We start from the raw sequence: 22227 nt of genomic DNA, 5'->3' as shown, positions 1-22227 counted from the left end.
TGAAGCAGAAAACAGACAGAGAAGGCAGCACAGAGGTAGAAAACAAAAGAGCAGGCATAAAGAAAGAAACAAATGTATAGTGAGTTTCTAAATCTTCCAGCTTTCACTGCTATAGCTTTCTGGCCTAGCTCAGAATGAATCTTTACAATTTCTTCTTTAATAAGATTAAATGAATCTTACATAGAGAAAGTGAGACAAAATGAGACCTGTTAAATGTTCTAAATCAATTATTTAGAAAAATTTCTACATTGAATCCAGCTACAGAGTAAAGATCATTTTCTAATAAGCATTAAATTTTTATATCAAATTCAATGTTCACATACCAAAAATATTAAATACGTAAAATATATAAATTCCTTAAAAATGTTCTACTATCATCAATAACACTTTCCCAGAAAAACAGGATAAACAAGAGAAAGAGAATCTTGCCCTTTGGAAGGTTTTCTAATTCATAACACTCAGAGAAAGTGATTCTTTTCTAAATATATACAACTTCCCATGGAAAGCCATATGCAAATGAAGATACCTACTACAATACCAGGCTCGAACTGGAATTCAATCAAAGATTGACTGAGTGATCACATACATCATTAGATTTATTATCATTTGCTTTATAAATCACTAAATGTATGCACTCATAATTCAGATGACAGGCAAAGAGCCAACAGTGATGATTAGGTTGGTTGACTATTAAGCCAGATGCTGTCATTCTGGATCAAAGACCTGAATAGAAATTAATACATTATATTAGGCATATGCTGGGAGAAACTGAATAGCTCAAGAGCATACTGAACTTAGTATCTGTTTAAAGACATGTCACGACTTTTTAGTCAAAATAGAAGAAGGCATTTATTGAAAAGCTACCTCATAGTTGGTGGTACACTAAGATTCCTCATAGGAAAGAAAGCTCTCAAAAACGATTTAGCAGGCAGGAACAGACCTCAGTGTCAGAGCACTCACTTAGTATGTTCAAGGCCCTGGATTCAGTCTCCTGTACCACTAAAAAAACCTTTTATAATACATTTGCTAGTGAGGCATTCAACTCTTAAGTAAATTCAAATAGTAAGTTGTTCAACTGGTTAACAAACTATACAAAACTAGTTTCCAACAGGATCAAACAAAGAAAAGAACTAATCACTAAGAAGTCTCCTTCGTCATTTCAATTGCATTTTCACAAATCAATAAATTTTAAGTTGCTCACTTAGGTAATGTTGTATTATAAAACCTGCATGGACCACTCTTTATTTAATCTTGTTTTCATAGTTAATTCATCTGGGATAATGTACAGAGAGAAAAGCAAAAGTTACAGTTAAAATTGATTTAAGATTGCATACATTTTCACCTTTAACTGGCAGGCTCTCTAGAGTAACAAGTAATGTGACAGGTAAAAGTAAATGAAACAAAAAGAAATTACCCTTGTCATTAATCTTGTTTTTTCTGTAGTAAATCTAAGCTGGGAGTGACACACTGAATTTTACTATTCAAGCACTAAATAAATCTGTCTCCTCCACAATGGTAGTTCCACTACAGCAGTGATACATATCCTCATTTTAATTAACCTAATGGTCTGTTCACCCATCATACTTGGAGGCCTATTTCATTACCCTAAATTAACATTTTCTTTCTATTAGAGTTACAGATAATAAAAAAGACATTGCTTTCATGTGTAGTTCACAACACATTTAATCTATAGTATTGCTTTGTTTAGTGATCATAAGCACTTAAATGCTCTGTGAAAAACACAACTATTAGCTGTCTGATGATTTATTTACTCATATACAGGAAAAGTCATTAATAAGGAGAATAAAATGCAATATTTCAAGAATAAAAATATCTATTCACTAGCTCAATGAAAGAAATTCTAAGAAACGTGTTGATCAATCTTATTTTAAAAGGTATAATGATTCTCCTCAAAGTAAATGGGTTTGTATTTACATAAAATAATTGAACACTCCTGACACTTTGGCATTTTATTCCCTTCATAAGATTGACTTTCTCGGGCTGGGGATTTAGCTCAGTGGCATAAGCGCCTGCCTTGCAAGCAGGCAGTCATGAGTTCGATCCCTAGTACCGATAAAAAAGGAAAAAGACCCAAAAAAAAAAAAAAAAGATTGAGTTTCTTGAATTTAGATTCAGACATAAGAACAACAATAAGGTAATTTTAAGTGTTCAAGAGAACTGTTTAAAGACAGTTTTAGCAAATGTTTGCCAATTTGATGAGAAATTATTTGATCACAATTCTTTGCGACAAATTCAGCACCTAGGGCTAAATAATCATCTCTAGGGCAAAAATTTACATGGCAACAATCCGTTTTTGTTTACTTGCCAAATTAATCCCTATTGATCAAAATGAAAACATAAAGTAAAAAATCTTTTCATATAACTGCAAGTTAAACATGTCCCTTTGAATGCCCCTCCCGTCTGTTCTGCTTCTATCCTAAGAGCTATTTGTATTTTAGATATTCTGAGGCAAGGTTTCCACTTAGTGCAACATGAAACAAAGTCATTCATCCTAAGGCAGGGACAAGGGTAAGACCATAGGAATGAGGCTAGAAAAGACTCGATGTGCAGGCACCAGGATGCTGAAATACTTCATGGGGTTTTTTCAGACACAAAGTCATCTGGAACTCTGAAGTCCTCTTAACCAAGCCTGGCTCTGAAGGTGTGAATACCAAGAAGTGACCCTGAATGTACATGCACTATGAATAAGTTCCAACTAATAAAACACAAAACCAAGTCCAAGCCTCTCTGCACAGTTCGAAATAAACGCTGGACCAGCAGAACGGCACGTGCACACACACACACATACACACTATATGGTTCCAGATCACTAGAAGTATTTCTGTGTGAGTATGTGTGCATGCATGTATTTCTACACACACTGTAATTCTTAACTCTGTTCCTGGATAGGGTCACAATTCTTCAGTTATGGAAATGAAGCGATTCCCTTGAATCTTCCTGAATCATTTCCACCCGGCGTGATCCATTATTACATGAGAATGTTGGCAAACACAAAGATATCTGCCTTTCTTCAATTGGCCTATACCTACTAAAAACTTTTTTCAGACAGAACAGTTACAATTCAGTAAGAAAAAGTAGAATACCAATTGTATCTCTCATATACAAAACAAAAGTAGCACATTTTAAATGTTTGCTTGAGATGTCATTAGCGCTTAAAGAAACTGTCACCTTCCTAATGCTAGAAACACAATGCAAACACTATTCCCTTCCCTTTAAAAAGGTGTCAGGGAACTATCACTGACAAAATTCTATCATTCTAAGTTATTTCACTTCCACTTTCTACTTCAGGAGATGAAATTTTAAATATTTAAAAATCAGAATACATAAGATGTGCAGAGGACCCAAGAAAAAGCAACTAGAATTGTGAAATATTAATATTTATTAATATAAACAATAAAAAAATTAATTTTTGCTTCTTTTAACCTTGCCAAAAACATCAATCAAAATGCTAACCTTCCTGCTAAAACAAACACACAAAATGGGCTTGAAAACTGAGCGTGTATCTATGAACTTTTCTACAATTTTACTTGTCCCCACAAGCAAAAGAAACAGATTTAATATTAGATATTTATTTTACTAGAGGACTCTTCTAGGAAATACATACTTAAGTAGTCGCTTACTATATGACTAGACAGGATTATGTCTAGCCAACACCCCAAGTGTTATTAACACAAACGCAGTCGTCTGGGTCATCTAAAAACTGTATGAGTAATTTAACCAAAATTCAATTTAGATTAACTTTTAACAGCACTATCAAGCAAACTTATTACATCAATGGCAAAACCAAAATGATACCACTGTGTGTTTAGGGGTGTTAAATAGCTGACCATATTAATGTTTTTGGTTGGATCATTGAACACAACTGTTTGCAGTCTCACTGTTTGAGTGTCCACTTTGTATGCTTTGATAGTGTGACTTGAGCAACTATCTCTAAGATGATAATATGTAATCTATTAACTGGTGATTTCTTACTGGTTTTTTTTTTTTTTTTGTAGTTCTGTATTACTTGTACCCTTACACCGCTTTGTTTTGTTTTGTTTTTTCTCTTTCTCCTTTTAAATAAAATTTTTTTTAAAATCCAAAAAAAAAAAAAAAAAAAAAACCAAAAACAAAATGATACCACTAGGATTAAGTGATGAGGTAGAAGTGAGTGTGGTACTACACCAACTTCTCCTTCCCAAGGAAAACAAATGTTTCCTGACCATCTTCCTCTGTTCCCTTAATCATGTGTTGCTTTGCATGGTTTATTTGCCTTCTTAGCATCTTCATCTCAGACCCTTTGCTCTTATAAATCCCTACAGCATTTATTCCCATCCACTTATTGAATACTCTATATTTCCCTATGTTATGAGTTATTTGCAAAACAATAATAAGACTTAGTCTCTTCAACTAAGTCTTAAACTCTCAAGAACAAGAACTGCATTTGTATTACCATGTGTGTGCCTGTGTGTGTGATTTAAAGATCTGGCACATTAACCAAAGTAACCTGAAAGGGTTTTGGCCCAGACGGGACACTGTAGCCAAGAAAAAGCCTCAACCGGAACCTCCCCTGCCCCTAGAGATTTACCTGTGACTCTATTTCCCCCCACCCTTCGGAATCTGCCCCTGGTGCCAAACGTGTGCCAATGAAATACCTGTGCATCTCTAATGGCCCTAGAGCACTACCCTAAGCTTAGGCTACTTATATACTCCCCAACGCCACGTGTCCACTAGAGATATCCCCGGACTCGGGGGGGGGGGGGGGGGGTGGTGTTGGTTATCTCCGTGTTCTCAAAATAAAGGCCATTTATATTTCATACTTCTTATCTTTTCAGCCACTGCCAGTCCCCCACAGTTCTATCATAACCGACTCACAGTAAATATTAAATAAAGATTATAGTTTTCCAAGGGCTATACTTCACAATTAGTCATGCACTTCAGAAGGTACAAGGCTTGTTCTGAAGGCATGGATTTTATTTCTTAAAGACTTAGTCCAGCAAGTCACTTATCTTCTCATCCTCATCCATAAATGGATGATCTCTAAAGTCCTTCCCAGTTCTGCAAGCCTAAGAGTCTACATCACAGAGTAAATAACAAACCTTACCTAGTATTACTAGCAAAATTTACACAGCCATCTTCCACAATTCCACCACTCAAAACAGAACTTCACCTCACAAATATGAAAATATAAAATGATTCACTAAGTCAGCAGCTGAAATACTAAGTGGATCACAGTTCTACTCAGAGCTCCTTCCACTCAGCTGTGGGGGCAAACACAGGCTTTGAGACATGAACTCAACAAAATTTAGCTCTACCATTGTTTCTGGTACAGCACTAAATGCTACAGACCAGGAGAAAATGATAGGGGGAGAAGGACCTTGTTTATCACAGAAATAATATGAAATGGTTTTTTCACATGAAACATTGCCAAAGTAAAACTTCTTTGCCTAATCTACTTTTTCTTATTTGTGAAGGCGAACATCATGTCATTCTTTTTCCCTATTTATATGAGAAAAAGATACAAACCTTGGAATATGGAAAATAACCAGACACATCAGTGGAGTACTTCACAGGAGATGAAAGGCACTTGCGCCCATCACAGGCACCTGAAGCCACTCTCTACTACTCTGGAGAGTAACCAGCCTTAGGGAAGGCACTTGCTAACTTGAGGGTTTCTATCCAAGTGAGATATAAATAACTTCTAACAGAACAGGTAACCACAAAGATCAATGGCTCTGCGAGACATTCACCAGTTTTCTTTCTAACACAGAAAACATTTCTTTGTTATACTTAAGAACATCTAAGGTTTTAAATATTTTTTGAACCAGACATAAAATCTTACTCATTTCCCTATTAATTAAATAAAATATTTCACACATTTTACCTTTTGGAAAATTATCATTTAACACTTGTAAAAGCATAAACCATGACTTTATATTATAATCCCAAATACTGTGTACTATAATCTAAGTATTTTAACTCCTTTTCAGTCTTTCTCACAATCCAAAAAGTTATATTTATAATCCCATCGAGACTTCATTGGAATCTCGGCAAGTTAATTTCAATCTATCAACTCCAGTGCAACCCACAGCAAAAGTAAAGACACCAAGATATATTCAACGTTAAGGGAAGCCAGGGGATCCTAAATCCAATCCCCATGAGAATATGCGGAAAGAAGCCCTGAACTAAGGCCTCTCCCAGAATTTATAATCTTGTGAAGAAAGGGTTGGCTCAATGATGAGTGACAGTGAGGATGGGGGAAACTACCTGAGTAACCTGAGCTGGCTAGCCAGGTAGAGAGAAAAGCATCTTTGCAAAATGCAGGAAGAATGACATGCAGAAGGATCAATCTGCATAATTCAATTAAGGTAGCAATTAAATTGCTTTTAGAGGCTGTTACTTCGGTTTCTAATATGTAAACTTTTGTGCCCTGGGGACTTTTTGTGCCCTGGGGACTCATCATCTCTTTAACTTGTGGCTCATATCCAGTTGACATTCCTGGAGCTCACTGGCTCTCTCATCCTGTGTGCTCATGTCTTCTACAGGAAACAGGAGACTGTCTGATGGCTTTAGAGATCACATACTAGTGCTTCCTAGCCTTATTTGCAATGCTTAGAGCCAATTAAAGAGAGAGGGAAAAAAAAAAGCATAGTTAGCTCTGTAATATCAGTATAGAAAAATAAACCTCAATATAATCAATGTTACAGCAACTGTTTTGCATACAAGGATTAATAACCTATTATTCCAACAGCTTTCACAGAGATGCTGAGGCACAGATGCAGACACTTCTTGATGTTGATTTGCTAAGAGATTTGGGTGCTCTTTAGACAAAATCAATATGATATCTTTTCTGTAGTATTTGCAGGAGGTTTTTTTTTTTAATTTTGCTTTGAATGGTAAATAGAAAGTTGATATAAGATTTTCTGCAAGAATTCCTATGGGGAACAGATTTAGAGTGAGCTTCATAGAGAATGAACAAACACAGCTCCTTGGAAGCAATTTAATTTGGTCAACAAATATAGTTATGGTAAAACCTTATTAGTTTATGGAGTCTTTCTAAGTGCTGCCAGTCAAAAGTCAAAGGTATTCATTCCCTCAATGCCAAGAGACTGTATGAAGACTAGATCAGCTAGAAAACTAGATATGCTAGAGGCTAGAGAGAAGTTTTAGTTAAAAGCAGAGAGGAATGTACATATGTACATGCTACAAAATAAATCAACAGTCTACAAACAATCTGTTATTTTTTCAAGAGGGAACTAAAGGGGAATGTGATCCTAAACCAAGTAGCTTCTTTCCTCTACTGCCATCAACAAGTAATTAAGACTGTTGACAGGATCCTAGGTTGCAAATGTGGTTTAGAAGGTTCTTCTAAATCAAAACTACAATTTGAGCAAGAAAAAGTAATGAATAGCTATTTACAAGAATGTAAATTATAATTAGAATAAAATCTTGGTTTGAGAGAATAATTCACTCCACTCATAATCCAACGCATTTGTGTATCAAAGCATTGAGAGACAGAGACAGAGAGAGGAAGAAAGAAAAAGAATAACCAGCTGTGATGATGTGACACTTGCCATGACACACTCTTCACGCTGCAAAATACAGCTCCTTTATTAAGTCAAAAGTTCTTTAAAATGTTTGCTTATCTTACAGAATACCTGCAGAACCAAGTTACTCACAATACAAAGCTTGACTATATTTTTATGTCATTAGATTCTAAATTGTCTTAATTTTCTTATTGAAACTTTTATTTTTCCCTGAAATTACCAAAGGGAATGTATACTACTCTAGTTTAAAGAAACAACTAAAAAATACACAAATATATGTTTTATATAAATATGTAAAAATATATTTTATCATAGATATAACAATATTTTCAATAAGTAACACTCAAATGTTCTAATTTTAAATAATTTACGCAATCAGCCTGAATTTTGAACTGATAATTGTTATTAGCTTTTTTTTAAAAGCTTAAAATTGTAAAAAGCTTCAAAACTCCAATGGTTCATGCATAAAAACTAAAATTTTAGAATTTGCTTTAAACATAAGTTTTCACAAGAAAAAAAGTATCTGTACTCAAAGTTGAGTACAACATCAAATTTTGTCAAAAGACAAAAAAAAGGTAGTTAAAATAATTTAGATGACTGGTCAGAGTAAATAGAAAGGTTTGCCTAGCTTAAACTCAATTAAAGAAAAACCAAAAAAATGTAATTTTTTTCCGTACAATACTGACAATTCCACTGAAAAGACAAAATAGCTAACCACAAGTCCAAAGCCAAAATGGCCATGACTAAAAAAATGTCCAAATAGTAAAAATCTGACCTAAACAATAAATTCAAGTTACAACTCGCTTTAAAAAAAAAAAGTGACCAAGTGATTTCTACCCACAATGCAACATTTCCTTAAAATCTCAAAAGCAAAATACATAGTCCATTAACTTCACAAATAAACCAAAAAGCTAGGGACTGCCCTCCCCTAGAGATAGTATTATCATTATTTTCTGCCCACATAAAGGAACACTGCCTTTAGAGAGACTCCCTAAAATTCTCCAAGTTTCAAAAGCTGATCATTTTAAACTAAATCTCTCGAAGAGCATGTAAATGTATTCCATTTCCCTTAATACGTGAGATAATACACTTCTATGCACCAATATCCAGATTTAGGATGATTTCCACAGTATCTTAATTTTAAAGTATGTTCACATTCATCATGCTGGTAATTTCAGAGGCCATCACCTCTTTATTGTAGTTATAAGAGGCAGAAAAAATATTTCCTATGTTATCTTTAGCAATCATTTTCCTTCTCTTTATTTCCCTTCACATAGTCTCAAGATTCAAGTGTATCTTAACTGGTCCCAAATAATAACCTTTCCCTGAAGTTATTATATTTTAAAGTAGTTATTTGTAAAGTTGAATATTTCTGCAGAGAAAATTCAGCACTGACACATTATTTAAAAAAAAAAAAAAAAAACCTGTTTTCTTTGGGGTGATGGGGAAATATCTTTTTAAAATCACATATCTGATAAGATCCAAAATGTACAATAAATATTGTAAAAGTGAAAGAAACTGCTCAAAAGCAAAGAACAACTGGGATGGGGAAAGGAGAAAGGAAGGGAAAACAATATATGATAGCTAAGATAATTACACTACTAATCTCTATTAGCTCGTTGAAAAGAATGGTTTGTGCTTACATTGTTTGATCTATTTTTCATGTCTGTATCTTGTAATCTGAGCAACTACTTTGAAGATAACAATACGCAATATATTAACAATTGTTAACCATCTTTATCTTGTTTTGAAATTTTGTATCATTTTTATTGTTTTCTTTTTAAAGTAAAAAATGCCTGTTTGAGAAAACTAACTAATGGAATTTTGACTGATTCTCTTAAACAAAAGACTACAAAAACTATTTCAAAATTGAAGACTGATTTATTGAGGCCAATTTTTAACTGCTGTTAGGAAAAACTTAAGTCTTCTAATGACTATTTAGTACCACTAAAATGAGTAGAATCAGGTAAAGAATTAACCCTGTCCTATACTCAATCTCGATCACCAAAAATAAAAAACAGAAAAAGAAAGAAAACTTCCTAAGGATATCTGTAAATTGCTAATGTATAAGTCACCTTTCAATCATTTTATCTCATAAAATCCTACACTGAAAACAAAACCTAGATAGATCTTAGTCTTTCACCAAACAAATTTATACACCTCTGTGACACTACTCTGCTTATCTGTCACTCTACCTCCCATGCTAGGCAAAGGTTTCTAGGGAGAAAAGCTTTGAACAAGAACACACAGTTAACCAGAAAACAGTGAAAACAGAGTAGGCAAAGAAGACAAAAATAAGTAAAGGTAGAAAAAAAGAATGACAACATTCCCAAAATCTTACTTTTAAACAACAAAAAACAAAAACCTGGTCTTTATTAGTTGTGTAACTGCTTCCTATCAACACTGCCATATTAGAAATCAAATTTTAAAGTAATTCAAAACCAATTTATGAAATTATAATTTTCATTAAACATAGAACAAGTCTCACAAGGCGTGTTAAATTACATTATCTATGGAGAAAATACCCACTTTATTCTTTCATCCAAGTTTTTGGCCCACAATAAAACAGATTTATACCTCACAAAAACAAAAAGGGATAAATCTTTACACAGAACACAGCAAACAGAAATAAATTTCATTGCAGGTTCTCTGCCCATCAACATTCAAGCCTAATGCAAACTCAATGACCCTAAGGAGTGTGTAAGCAGCACTGAATCTCAGTCAAGTCAGCCTATATTTCACCAGTAAGCACTCCCCAGTGGTCAGTGCTGCCAATGGGAACCAAACTCATTATTGCTTGTAAGGTTTGTGACTCTTTTAAAAAGTTGAAAATCACATATTCTGAAGACAAATGATCAAACATTTAAATAGAAATTTTTCGCTCTCCTGATGAATGATATCAGCAGTTCACAAAGGCTGACAACTGACAAATCACACAATGTTCTCAAAGAGATTTAGGGACTTTATCTGTGGCTTCTTTACAACTTTCCTCATTCAAATCCTCTTCAGCCACAATAAAGCCATCCCCATGGTTTTTAAAACTTATAACCCAGTCAGTACCACTGTTGGCAAACTCACCCGAAGGCCAAGATTAATATTAGCCTTTTTATTCTAGTAGGTGAAAGAGAGGCAAGTGAATTCAAAGACAAGATAAACAGAAAAGAAGCAGACAAAACAAAAGAACATAGGAGAAAAGCTGATTTTAAGACCAATTATATTAATGAAAAGAGAATGGCACAATTTTGCTGGAATCAATATAATGTGCCCAATGCTAAATGATCAGTAACTATACTCAAAAAAAAAAAAAAAAAAAGAAAGAAAGAAAGAAAAATCAAATTGGTGCACTAAAGGAACAATGCCGATTTGAATGCCCAAACTACTTCTATACAAATCAGCATCAACCTCAGCTCTTTGCTCAACTGGCAGTAGTTACAGAATAAAACGATCCACCACTTACCTCACGTCTGGCTGTGTTTATCTTTAGCAGTAGATGGCTGTAATGTGGGAATAAATATGGAGGGAGGTTTGAAGTGAAGAATGGAGGCAAAGTTCACCTGTGTAAGACATACTGGCTTATTGGGTACTAGAAAGATACTCAGTAAGCTTCTCCAATCTCTTAATTAGGATTCTCAGGAGCTGAAACTTGTATTTCAGAAGCATATGAAGTATTGCAGTATTTCTTTATATTCATTTTTTTCTTTTGCAGTTAACAGGCTATTTCACTGCTGTTTGTTTTTCTGTTGGTGCTGAGGATCAAGCCCTGAGCCTGGTAACAGTTAAGTATATTTTCTACCACTGAAGTACACCCAGCCTTATATCAGACTGGCTGGCTGGCTGGCTGGCTGGCTGGTTGGCTGGCTGGTTGGTTAGTTGGCTATCAGTTGGTTAGTTGGTTAGTTGGTCATTTTTTCCCTCTAATAATTAGGATTTCACAGGGAACTAGAACCTTGAACCTTTTTGCCTTTTATTTTTGAGATAGGCTCTTGCTATGAGTCTAACTTGACCAGGCAGGGCTCTAATCTGCAATTATCCTGCCTCAGGCTTCCAGAGGCCTGCTGCCTAGACAGCTGGGCTGTTAGGACTGTCTCAGGGTCAACAAAGTTCAGGCTGGGAGTTCATAATCCCAACCAATGCCTGGAGAGAGTAATCTAATCATCACAAGAGGTCCTAGGGAGCGAAGAGCAAACAAAGAGGCAGGAATCATCATAGTTAGGACATTCTGTCTCTCCTGAATATTTTTCCTCTACATGGTCCCCATTAAACCTGAGCAAATTCTGTGATATTAACAGAAATCCATTTCCTGCGAGTAGTTTCATGTCCTCCTCAATCAGTCACTTATCATAGGTATCAAAAAAGTCAGATAATTCAGTGGCTTGCACTTAAAATATTTTTTCCATTCCTGGTTCTCTCACTGCAGTGCCAACTATGATCATCAAGGGTCCCTAATCGGAGATTTGTTATTAAAACAATCGAAACTGAAACTCAGGACTTAGGATATAACCCAAAAAAAAAAAAAAAAAAAAAAAAACACTGTATTTTAAGAACCCAAAGATGGAGAAAAATAGTCAAAAGGCAGGCAATGAGAAAAAAAAAAAAATCAAGGGGTTAAAAGAAACACATTTCAATTAATTTTTAGACAGTAATTTAAATTGACTGTATTACACATGGGGGGGGTCTCCACGTTACTTCAGCAATGAAGCTTTCATGACTGGGTCTCAATTCTGACATCCTGTAGGAGTGACATCATTGGACAGTCACTGCCACTACAAAACAAACTAAGGTTTCAGAGAATATTCTTGTGGGTAGTTTTTTCGTCTTTGTTTTTGCTTTTAAAGCTTCATCTAAGTATATGGCTTTCAATAACTGAGGTTGCCACTGTGTCTCAAAGAAAGTAAAAAGTGATCCTTCCTGGTTGTAGCATGTGTAAAGCATTTACAGTAACCAAGGCACTGTACCCAGTGCTTCATATGTATTAACCCAAAAACCCAACTATAGTGTGGACAGTCTGCCAACACTGCTAAACTACAGCAAAATTTAGTTTTTTAAATCTGGTAAAAATTCGATTGTGTGCTATGTAGATAACAAAGGATTACCAGTTCTTCAAAGTTTTATAGGAATTTTAAAAGTACATAACATCCTCTTTAAGAAAATTAATGAACTTCCTGTTCTGGGCTCATGGTCTGGTCCAGTGGCTCCATGATTTTCATTCTGCACAAGCAACAGACACAACACATCTATAGGACAAACATTTCCCCCCTCACCCAAAGTCCAGGGCTACCCAAAGTATCCTGTACTTATGCATACTTCTGTGTCACTTTATGCCCTCTCCTCATTCTTTTATGCCTATACTATGATTTTCACTATTTCTACCTGGTGGCTAATGAACATCTTTAATCTTAACTGCAACATGTTTTACCACTGTCAGCCCTTTGGGGCTAATGAGCTGCAACTATACAGCATTCAGATTCTGGATCAAATTCTTAGATTTCATCAGATGAATGTGAAATACAGAGTTTTACACAAGGTTAGTTATGTAGTCACACATTATCTTTTACAGAGATTGACAGGGAAACTTAAGGAGGCCTTGGAGTAGAATCAGTGATAGAGTATGCCTCTAGATTGCATGACATACTGGGATTGATTTTCAGCACAGAAAAAAAAAAAAGAATACCATATCATTAAACCATTAGGAGAAAAGAAAGAAACCTTAAGGATAAATACACATCAATTTCTATGGTAAAAACCTAGAAATTTTGGGGATTTCTCAAGGTGACTGACAGTGAAAATCTCAGGTAAGTATGGCAGACTGAGCTGACCCTTCTATATATCATCCTGCTGAAAATAGTCCTAAAGTATTTTCTAAGGGAAGTAGACTAGAACTGGTAACATATTAGGGTCCTGACAGAGTGATATACTCATAGAAAACTAGGCAGAAGGCAAAGCAATGTGCAAGTGAGTGGTGAACACAGTAAAGAGACCCCTTCATGGTTGTGTCAGGAGACATTCCCCTGTGGGTGTGGTCAGGTATCTGTGTGTCTTAGGATTCGTAACCTGGAAACATACGATTCTGCACCAACAATTTTCCTTTGGATTTTTGTGAGGAAAAATCTGGAAAAGAAAGGCAGCTTTGCTGACTGGCCTAGAGAACAGATTTGTTTATTGTACATGAAAACAGCAATGACATAGTCCATGGCAAATTTTGTGACAAATTTAGGAGGAATTTCCCTTAAAAAAACAGAAGTTCCTTATGCTTAGTGACACAAACCATCTTCATGTGCGGTGTTCACTTGGGCCCCTTCACACCACCCTTAGAGAACTAACACAAAGGAAAGGGACACGATCAGAAGGTCCACACAGCTGCCTGAGTCAGGAGTAAAAGATGTTTTTTGTTTAATCTCAGAGCAGCTAGAAGGCTGCCAGCATTGTTAAAATCTGTTGAAAGCTAACTTCTGAAAGTTTACAATGTGTGGTTTTGAGGTAGAGATAAGTAGATAAAGATGGATATATATGTATGAATTTAACTGTACATACTCTTTTAAGAAGTCAACCTAAAAGGAAGACCAACCTGCTTTCCAAAGAATGACCAAGAAAGGTATTCAGGGAAAGATAAACATTTGAGGAAACAAAGGTCCTAGAATACAGTGAAGGAAAATGTAAAACAGGTGGGGGAACCATAACAGGAAGGAACAAACAGGTGAATAGATGACTGGAGGACGAAGATGGGCCAGGCTGTTTAATCAGTAGAGCAGTGCAAGAGACTATAGCTTTACCCTTAAATTATTGTTAGGAAAGTTTACATATCTCAGGGAAGCTACTTATAAAAGTAAATTCTTTTGCAGACACAATGAACTGTGTTTCTTTTGTAAGCAGAGTTTGGTTTTTTGAAGAAAGCTGAGTCATGGACAGACTCTATGCAGACAAGCACATGTGCACAGTTGTGCTTATGTTCGTAGTGCTGTGCTACCAAAATTTCCAGAAATCCTAAGTGTACAGTCTAGTGATGCAGAATAAAAATGTTATTTCTGGTTTCACTGAGTCATCATTTGCATGGAATGACTGATTTCACACTTTCACTTTTAGCCTGAAGTCTTATAGGAAGCAAAAAAAGAAAAAGAACACAATGATATATGCACTTGGCAATTACAGAAAGTCTTTAATAATACTTTTAACTCTGATGCACACGAATAAAACTGGAAAAGTAAAAATGTTATTTTAACGCCACTTTAACACTACTTATGGAATTATTATTTTTAATTGACGCGTAACTATACATACTTCCCAAATACTGTGTGACATTTCTAAACACATACATTGTGCAATAGTGAGATCAGAGTAATTAGCACATCTACCACCTCAAACACTTTTTTTCAAAATCCTATCCAGCCACTTAAATGTATAGTTATCAATGTCAATGACTGCTATCTCCTGTGTTACAGAACACCAGAAGTTACTCCTCCCACCCAACTGCTTCCCCATGTGCATATTCTGTCCTTCTGCTGGCCCCTATGTACCCTTTCCAGGCTTTGGTAACTACTACTCTACTCTTAAGAGATCAGCTTTCACACAGAAGTGAGAACATGAGGTACTGGTTTTATCTGTGCCACACTTATTTCACATGATGTCTCCCAGCTCCACACATTGCTGCATAAGACAAAATTTTATTCTTTTTATGGATAAGTGATACTCTGTTGTGCACATATATGCCACATTTTCCTCCTCTATTTATACACTGATGAACATCAGACTTATTTTGATTCCTTGGCTATTTATGAACAGTGCAGCAATAAACAAGGGGATATAAATGTCATGACATACTGGTGTCTTTTCCTTTGGATATAAACCCACAAATGCAACTGTGGGGTAGTACACTAGTTCTCTATCTAGCTTTTCTGAGGAACCTCCATATGATTTTCTATGCAGGTTATATTAATTCACATTCCTCCTATCAAAAACATAACAGAGTCCTCTTTCATATTTTTGGAGTTTTTAAAAATGAAAATGTCTCAGTTTGTAGCCAGCTATCATCAAGACAGGTTTTCTGTTTGTTGAAAGCTATCCAGTGTTTACTCTCATTAACTTTAATACCCTATCATAGAATAGGGAGATCAAAACTCTGGCCTTCCATTCCTCAGTCTGTCTTCCTGCTTCACAAAAATATGAATATGATTCTTAGTATTTTAACATGCCACTCATGAATTTTCACACTTTTCCTACATGAATAAATTTTATTCATAAAACTAAACAAATTATTTTCAGGAAAGCAATTACATAACCTACCCCTGAAATATAAACTTCTCATTTTATTGTAAAATTCACTTGGTCCAATAGTTAACAAACTTATCACAGAAAAAATCTCAAGTGTGAGTACTTCATTTTGTTTTAATGCACGAAGGCTAAACTGGTAACAACACGTTACTCAGACTAGACTACATCTCTATCTCTATTAAAGAAGAAAACACGTGTTTTTGAGTATATTACAATTCCTGTAGTAAAACTAATGCTGATGTGATCAAAGAAAACTGCTTCAGTCTTGCTGCATTTCAGCTACAACTACTTACATAATTCTAGTAAATCTAAAATATATATAAAAATACAACATGTACAGAGGACTTCTGTGTATATGGTATGTGTGTGTATATGTGGAGACTGAGTATCCTTAATGAGGGACTCCAAACACCAAATTACTCTGAAATCTGAAACTTTTTGAATGTCATATCAGTGCTCAAAAGTTTTAGGTTCTGGAGCATTTCAAATTTTATATTTCTAAATTAGGGATATTCAACTAGTGAAGATCCCAAAATTAACAACAACAACAAAAAAAACCTGGAAAACCTCAAATATTTCTGGCACCAAGACTTCAAGTAAAACATGGGTATGTTCACGCATATGTACATGTGCGTGTGTGTCTTAGGAAAGCCTAACTTAGAAGAATGAATATTTATGAAAAAGGAAGGAGATAAGCACTGTAACATCATTAAAGCTGAACTAGGGCTACAAGACCAGTACACATTCAGCAGCTTTTCTATAAGTATCATTTGGTACACGATGACCAAATAATTCCTAATTTATCTCTCAAAACTAAATAGTTCCAATTGTCTTGAAAAGAATGCCAAGAAGTCAAGCTCACTGAAGACTAAAACGGCTAGTTTGAGAACTACGTTTAACAGAACTGAAGTAGTTCACAGTTGTCCAAGTGGGCCCTAAGAAAAATCACTGCTTTTAAGTACTGGGCCCTGAGAAAAATCACTGCTTTTCTGAAAGTACTCTTCATTATCTTCCAGATGACAAAAACCTAAAAAATCATACTTTACAGTTCTCAATTTACAAAGAGGGGTAGAATAGCTGAGGAGAGATGCCAACTCCAGAGAAAAAGGAAAACCTTTAGAACTAAATGGAAATTCTGTGTGCTCTTGAAATCCTCCCTAAAACTGCCATCTACAAATTCAGAGTAACAGACGCTATACGGAAAAAGTTATCTGATATGAAATAGGGATATATATCTTAGCGATATGCAAAGGCTCTTCTGCTGGTTTCCTGCAACCAGTACTATTAAACTAGCTTAAAGATATGTAAAGAAAATGCCTGAAGTCAGTAGATCCTGTAAAGTTACTGCCTACCAAATAATCTACCAAACAACTGCAGATTCCCTTCCAAAGCTCCGAGCCCATGGAATACATGAGAAGAGCAAAGCTCACCCTCCCAAGCTGAACAAACTTATGGACAAAAAGTTATCAATGAAATTAAATGGTGGCAGACATGTACAAGGAATACTGCAAAGATATGGTCCCTTTATGAATCCCATGATAGATGAATATGTGGAGATGGCAACTAGTGGGCAACAGAACAATGCTAGACTAGTGGTAATATGAGGAAATAGTATCATCATGCTAGAAGCCTTGGAACAAGTTTAAATAATGACTGACAGAGAAATAGTGCATGCTTGGCTATAAGGGCTAGTTTCACTATGATTGAAAATGGGTCATGCACGTTTTCATTCAATTTTTTGTTAAACTTTTGCAATTCAAAAAAAAAATCTACAAAACTTACATTAAGAGATTTAACTTTATATAATACACACACACACACACACACACACACACACACACACACACACATATATATATATATATATATATATATATCACTTAGTCCTTTGATCTCATTTGTTTTGAACAGAAGAAGCTTTTTAAGATTTGACAAACTCCTGTACAAAGATAGTATTTCCTATAAAACTGCTTTCTGTTTTCCATTACTTTTATACAGACTTAGCTTAAAACTAGTATTTTCAGAATTCTAGAGAATTTTTTGGGTTTGTTTGTTTTTACCACCTAATGTACAGAATACTAGGAGAATCCAGGCATGGTGGCACATGCCGGTAATCCTAGCAGTAGGGAGGCTGAGATAGCACTGCTGGGAGTGTGAGGCCAGCCTGAACTGCAGAGCAAAATCTTCCCCCCACCCCCAAAAAAACAATCAATGGCTGGGTGTGATGATACACTCAGGAGGCTGAGGCAGGGAGATCACCTTGAATTCAAGGCAAGCTGGTATACATAGTGAATTCAAGGCTAGCCTGCACTGCATAGTAAAACTCTGTCTCAAAAAGCCAAAAACAAAAAAGAATACTATGAGAAAACATGTAAAGAATCAGAAACTAGTTCATTTATTACCCTTCACAAATAACATTCATTCACTCAAGTCTTTGAAAGAGGAAAAACTAGGGGAATGGGTGATTAGCAGCAAAATTCAGCTGCTAATCTCTCCAAGATTCAAAATCCAGACACTGAAAAATAATAAATGGTGAAGAAAGGTTGTCAGAAATCAGGAAGGGACTCACAGGAAAATCAGAAGACAGATGACAGAGAAGTTAGAGAGATAGCCCATAATACAGAGAAAAAACTGAAACAGTATGGAATGTATTCCTGGGTCTTCTCAGCTGATGATTGGAGGGTGCCCTCCCCAGAAGCAAGGTAAGCACCCAGGGCCAGGAGGTCCAAGAGGAACCCGAGACTGCACAGTCCAAGAGCACTATCAACTGCAAAGGCAGTGCTGGGTTTGCTGCTATGAATAGACCTTCACGGGTAAGGTATCAGCAGAAGAACTCTGGCCTGGGCACCCACCACACTGCCAGACAGCCTTCAGTCATGGTCCATTTCAGGAAGGGGTTGATAATTTAAATCCAGGACCCACACAACTGAAAAGAAGTTTAATTTTACTCCAGGACTCCCAAAGTGACTAGTAAAAGACAGCCACAGTGTAGACAGGGAGCCAGATAGAGATTTCTTGGGAAGTTTAAGCTCAGGCTAGAAAGGACACAGCCTGTTCCCCACACTAGAAGTCAACCCAAGTGAGCTGTGGTGCAAAGCACCAGCATTAAGTATGTGAATCCCTGCCCTGCTGCCTGTACCCGCCAGAGCTGAGATCTGGCCACCGTTCCTCTAGCATGATCAGGACACATCTCAGCACAGACTCTGTCACAGCCTGAGGTCAGCGAGAGCACCTGGGACACGGGTGCACCTTACCTTGCCACCCCTCAGGCAGTAATGCTGGGTAGGAGAAACAAAGACCTCACAGGGCCCAGACTACAGACACTGAAGGAAACCACCCATTCAGAAACACGGACTTTCTGTTTTCTCCTTTTAGTTACTCTCTTTTTCTCTTTCTTTTTTTTTTTTTTTTGGTGGCACTGGGGATTGAAATCAAGACCTCACACTTGCCAGGCAGGCGCTTAGGCCACTGAACTAAATTCCCAGCCCCTCCTTAAAATTTTTTCTATTTTTTAGCACCATGTCATTTTTTCCTTTTTTTTTTTTTTTTTTTTTTTTTTTTTTTTTTTTTTTTTTAATTTTCATTCGTCTTCTATTTCTCACTGGGTTTTTTCCTCTACCTTTACATAATTCTATAAAGGGCTTTCTACTCCTTAGTATAATCCCTTTTCTTGCTTCCAGCTTTTCCTCCTGAATTTACCCATTCCCAAAACCCCCACATCTCTAACAACAGGTAAGCTTTATTAATTTTTACATAGTTAACTCTTACTTTTGCTTTCTTTTCTCTCATTAGTGTGGGTACTGTTAGCACATTTAGTAAATATTTGCTGTATGACACTATATATTTATAATTAATACATAATTATATAGCACAATTGTACATAGTATATATAATTCTACTATAATTGTAGATTTCTACATTATTAAATCTTATGGTGTTTCAACATCCAATTTGTCTTGGCCAATGTTTGTGCTGCTGATTATTTGATATTGCCAGGGTTCCATCAATTTTCCTAATAAGTTTTCTCTGTATGTCAATACTTGGATTACTCTTGTAACATTAACAATATTACAGTCCACTCCTAGAGAACAGGGTGCTGGGCCAATTACAACACATCCCCTACTTCCAAATTAACAGAAGTAGTTGGATCATGGGACAGAGGCAAAGGACTATACTTAACCATGATAAGAGTGCATCACAGAAAAGAGTATCAGCTAAGTAGAGTTCCATATCAGGAACAAAGTCTTTCCATTAGAAGCAACCAAAAGCCAAACAAAGCCAACAATAAAATACAGAAACATGAGAAAACCAGGCCAAAACTCACAACTCCCCAAAAGCCAATCCATGGGGCACTAAAGGAAAAGAAAGCAAAACCCACACAGCTGAGTTGTTTGAAAGGAAAACAGAAGAATGAAAAAGAGATAGGTAGGGAGCTGGGTGGGCTCACAAAAGATGCTAAGTAGTCAGACAATGGAGGGAACAAAAACACCAGGGAGCTCAGAGAAGATACTAATAAAAAGGCAGCAGAGATAAAATAATGTAAAACATGAATAACCAGTTTAGCAAAGAATTAAAATTCATGAAAAGGTTCCAAACAAAAATCCAGGAGATTAAAAATTATACTGAAAGTATAGGCAGCAGAAGCAACCAATGTGAAGACACAATATCAAAATTAGAAGATAGGGATACTTTCAAAGACCAATTTCTCAGGGATACCTTGAAAACAACAAAAGATCAAACAGCTGCTAGGTATCATGAAGAACAAAATTAATCACAATAAGTGAAAAATCAGAAGATAACACAAAGGACATAAAAAAATTTACAGAAATATTAGAAAAAACTTCCCAAATACAGTGGATGCTTGAGTTACAAATGAACACATACAAAAACCTGGGTTACAACCCAATTTAGATTTAACTGATGACCAAAGTCTTGAGTTACAATCCAAATGCCTACTGCTTATGCAGTTGTAAACAAAGTCCCTGAATGCCAGAAAAGCCCATGTAAGCATATGTGTCAGTCTGAGACCAGGTACGCATGTTTGTGGATGTGATTTTGGTCAGTGCTTTATATAACTGCTATGATTACTGATATCAAATGGTCCCCAAAAAGCCAGAAAAAAGCTAAATAAAGAAGGAAAAGTAAAGAAAGCAGTCACATTAAAAAAGAAGGAAATTGTGGAGAAATCTAAGTGGTATTCATGTGACCAACCTCACTAATACGTACAGCATGTCAAAATCCACCATCTCAACAATCAAAAGAGAAAAAGATTTATACTGTATAAGGAAGCAAGTGTTGATAAAGGAGTTACTCAAATTAGTAATCACAATCAACAGTGTTAAACAAGGGAGAAAGGCTATTAATAGTGCAGATAAACGAAAGGCAGATGGCAGGTTATAACCCATCTGAATCTGTAATCTGTAATTTTAAAGAGAACTGGGGTTCGTAGCATACTAGGAATGGAGAAAAAGTCAGTGCTGATAAAAGGGCTACTGAAAATTATACATACCACTTCAAAAAGAAGACACAGAGAAAGGCTTTTCCTGTCATCGGTTTTCAACTATGATGAAATTGGCCTTTTGTGGAAGAAAATGCCCAGGAGAATATACATCATTCAGGAAGGAGGGGGAAAAAATGCTAACCCACAAGCCTATGAAGGATAGGCTAAGTTTACTGCTATGTGCCAATGTAAGCGGTGACCTCACGATAAAGTCTCCCTTGATTTATCACTCTGAGACCCCTACAGTGTTCAGAAAACATGAAAAATAGGCCATGTGGGGGTCCTTATGAAGGCCGAACACAAAAGCCTGGGTAACAAAACACTTTTTCTTGAGTGGATCAAGGAGGCTTTCTGTCATACTGTGAAGAAATATCTAGAGGACAAAGGTTTATCTAGAGGACAAAGGTTTACCACTCAAGGCTCTCCCCATCATGGGAGAACTGGCTGAAAAATTCTCATGGCTCTCAGTTGAGTTCCTCCCAGGTAATACAACTCCTCTACTGCAGCCTTCTAGTTAGCTACAACCTGGTTATAGCTAACTAGAAGAAGCTGCACACAGCTAAAGTGCTCCCAAGGCTATCTCAGATACAGATTTAACTCTTTAAGAGAGTATGGAAAGAACATCACAATTTCCTTTCCTGTGAGGGGCTGAGAAATCCTAGGCCATTATCTCTCTAAGGACCCTGAGATCTGTCTGGAAGAAAATGTGGCATAAAATTATGCAAGACGGAGACTTTAAAGGCTACACAGAGAAGCTTGAGCCATTGACTGAGCCTGTAGCTGATAACACTGTCTTTATAGCAAAGCCCACAGGCTTATCGGTAGACAGAGGTGATGTTGAGGAACTGGTGAAAGAACACCAGTAACACCGGAGTTACGGTGGAACTTCAGCATCTTTTGGTTGAGCAACGGAGA

At 36.1% G+C, this 22227-nt stretch overlaps 1 protein-coding gene and 2 pseudogenes across 2 annotated transcripts in view; 2 read left to right on the top strand and 1 right to left on the bottom strand.

The window, feature by feature from the left end:
* The window catches only part of Prim2 (DNA primase subunit 2), a 280470-nt gene that overhangs the window by 154030 nt on the left and 104213 nt on the right, over positions 1–22227 (bottom strand). The window lies entirely within an intron of this gene.
* Cavporv1r-ps601 (vomeronasal 1 receptor cavPorV1R-ps601 pseudogene) lies at positions 12723–13045 on the top strand (annotated as a pseudogene).
* LOC111754605 (small nuclear ribonucleoprotein G-like) lies at positions 17237–17458 on the top strand (annotated as a pseudogene).

This window comes from Cavia porcellus, unplaced genomic scaffold (genome assembly GCF_034190915.1).
Source record: "Cavia porcellus strain 051 isolate PalLab524CR breed Dunkin Hartley unplaced genomic scaffold, mCavPor4.1 scaffold_10, whole genome shotgun sequence".
NCBI classification, from domain to species: domain Eukaryota; kingdom Metazoa; phylum Chordata; class Mammalia; order Rodentia; family Caviidae; genus Cavia; species Cavia porcellus.
The sequence above is the reverse complement of the archived record's forward strand: the minus strand, read 5'-3'. Positions and strand labels throughout refer to the sequence as shown.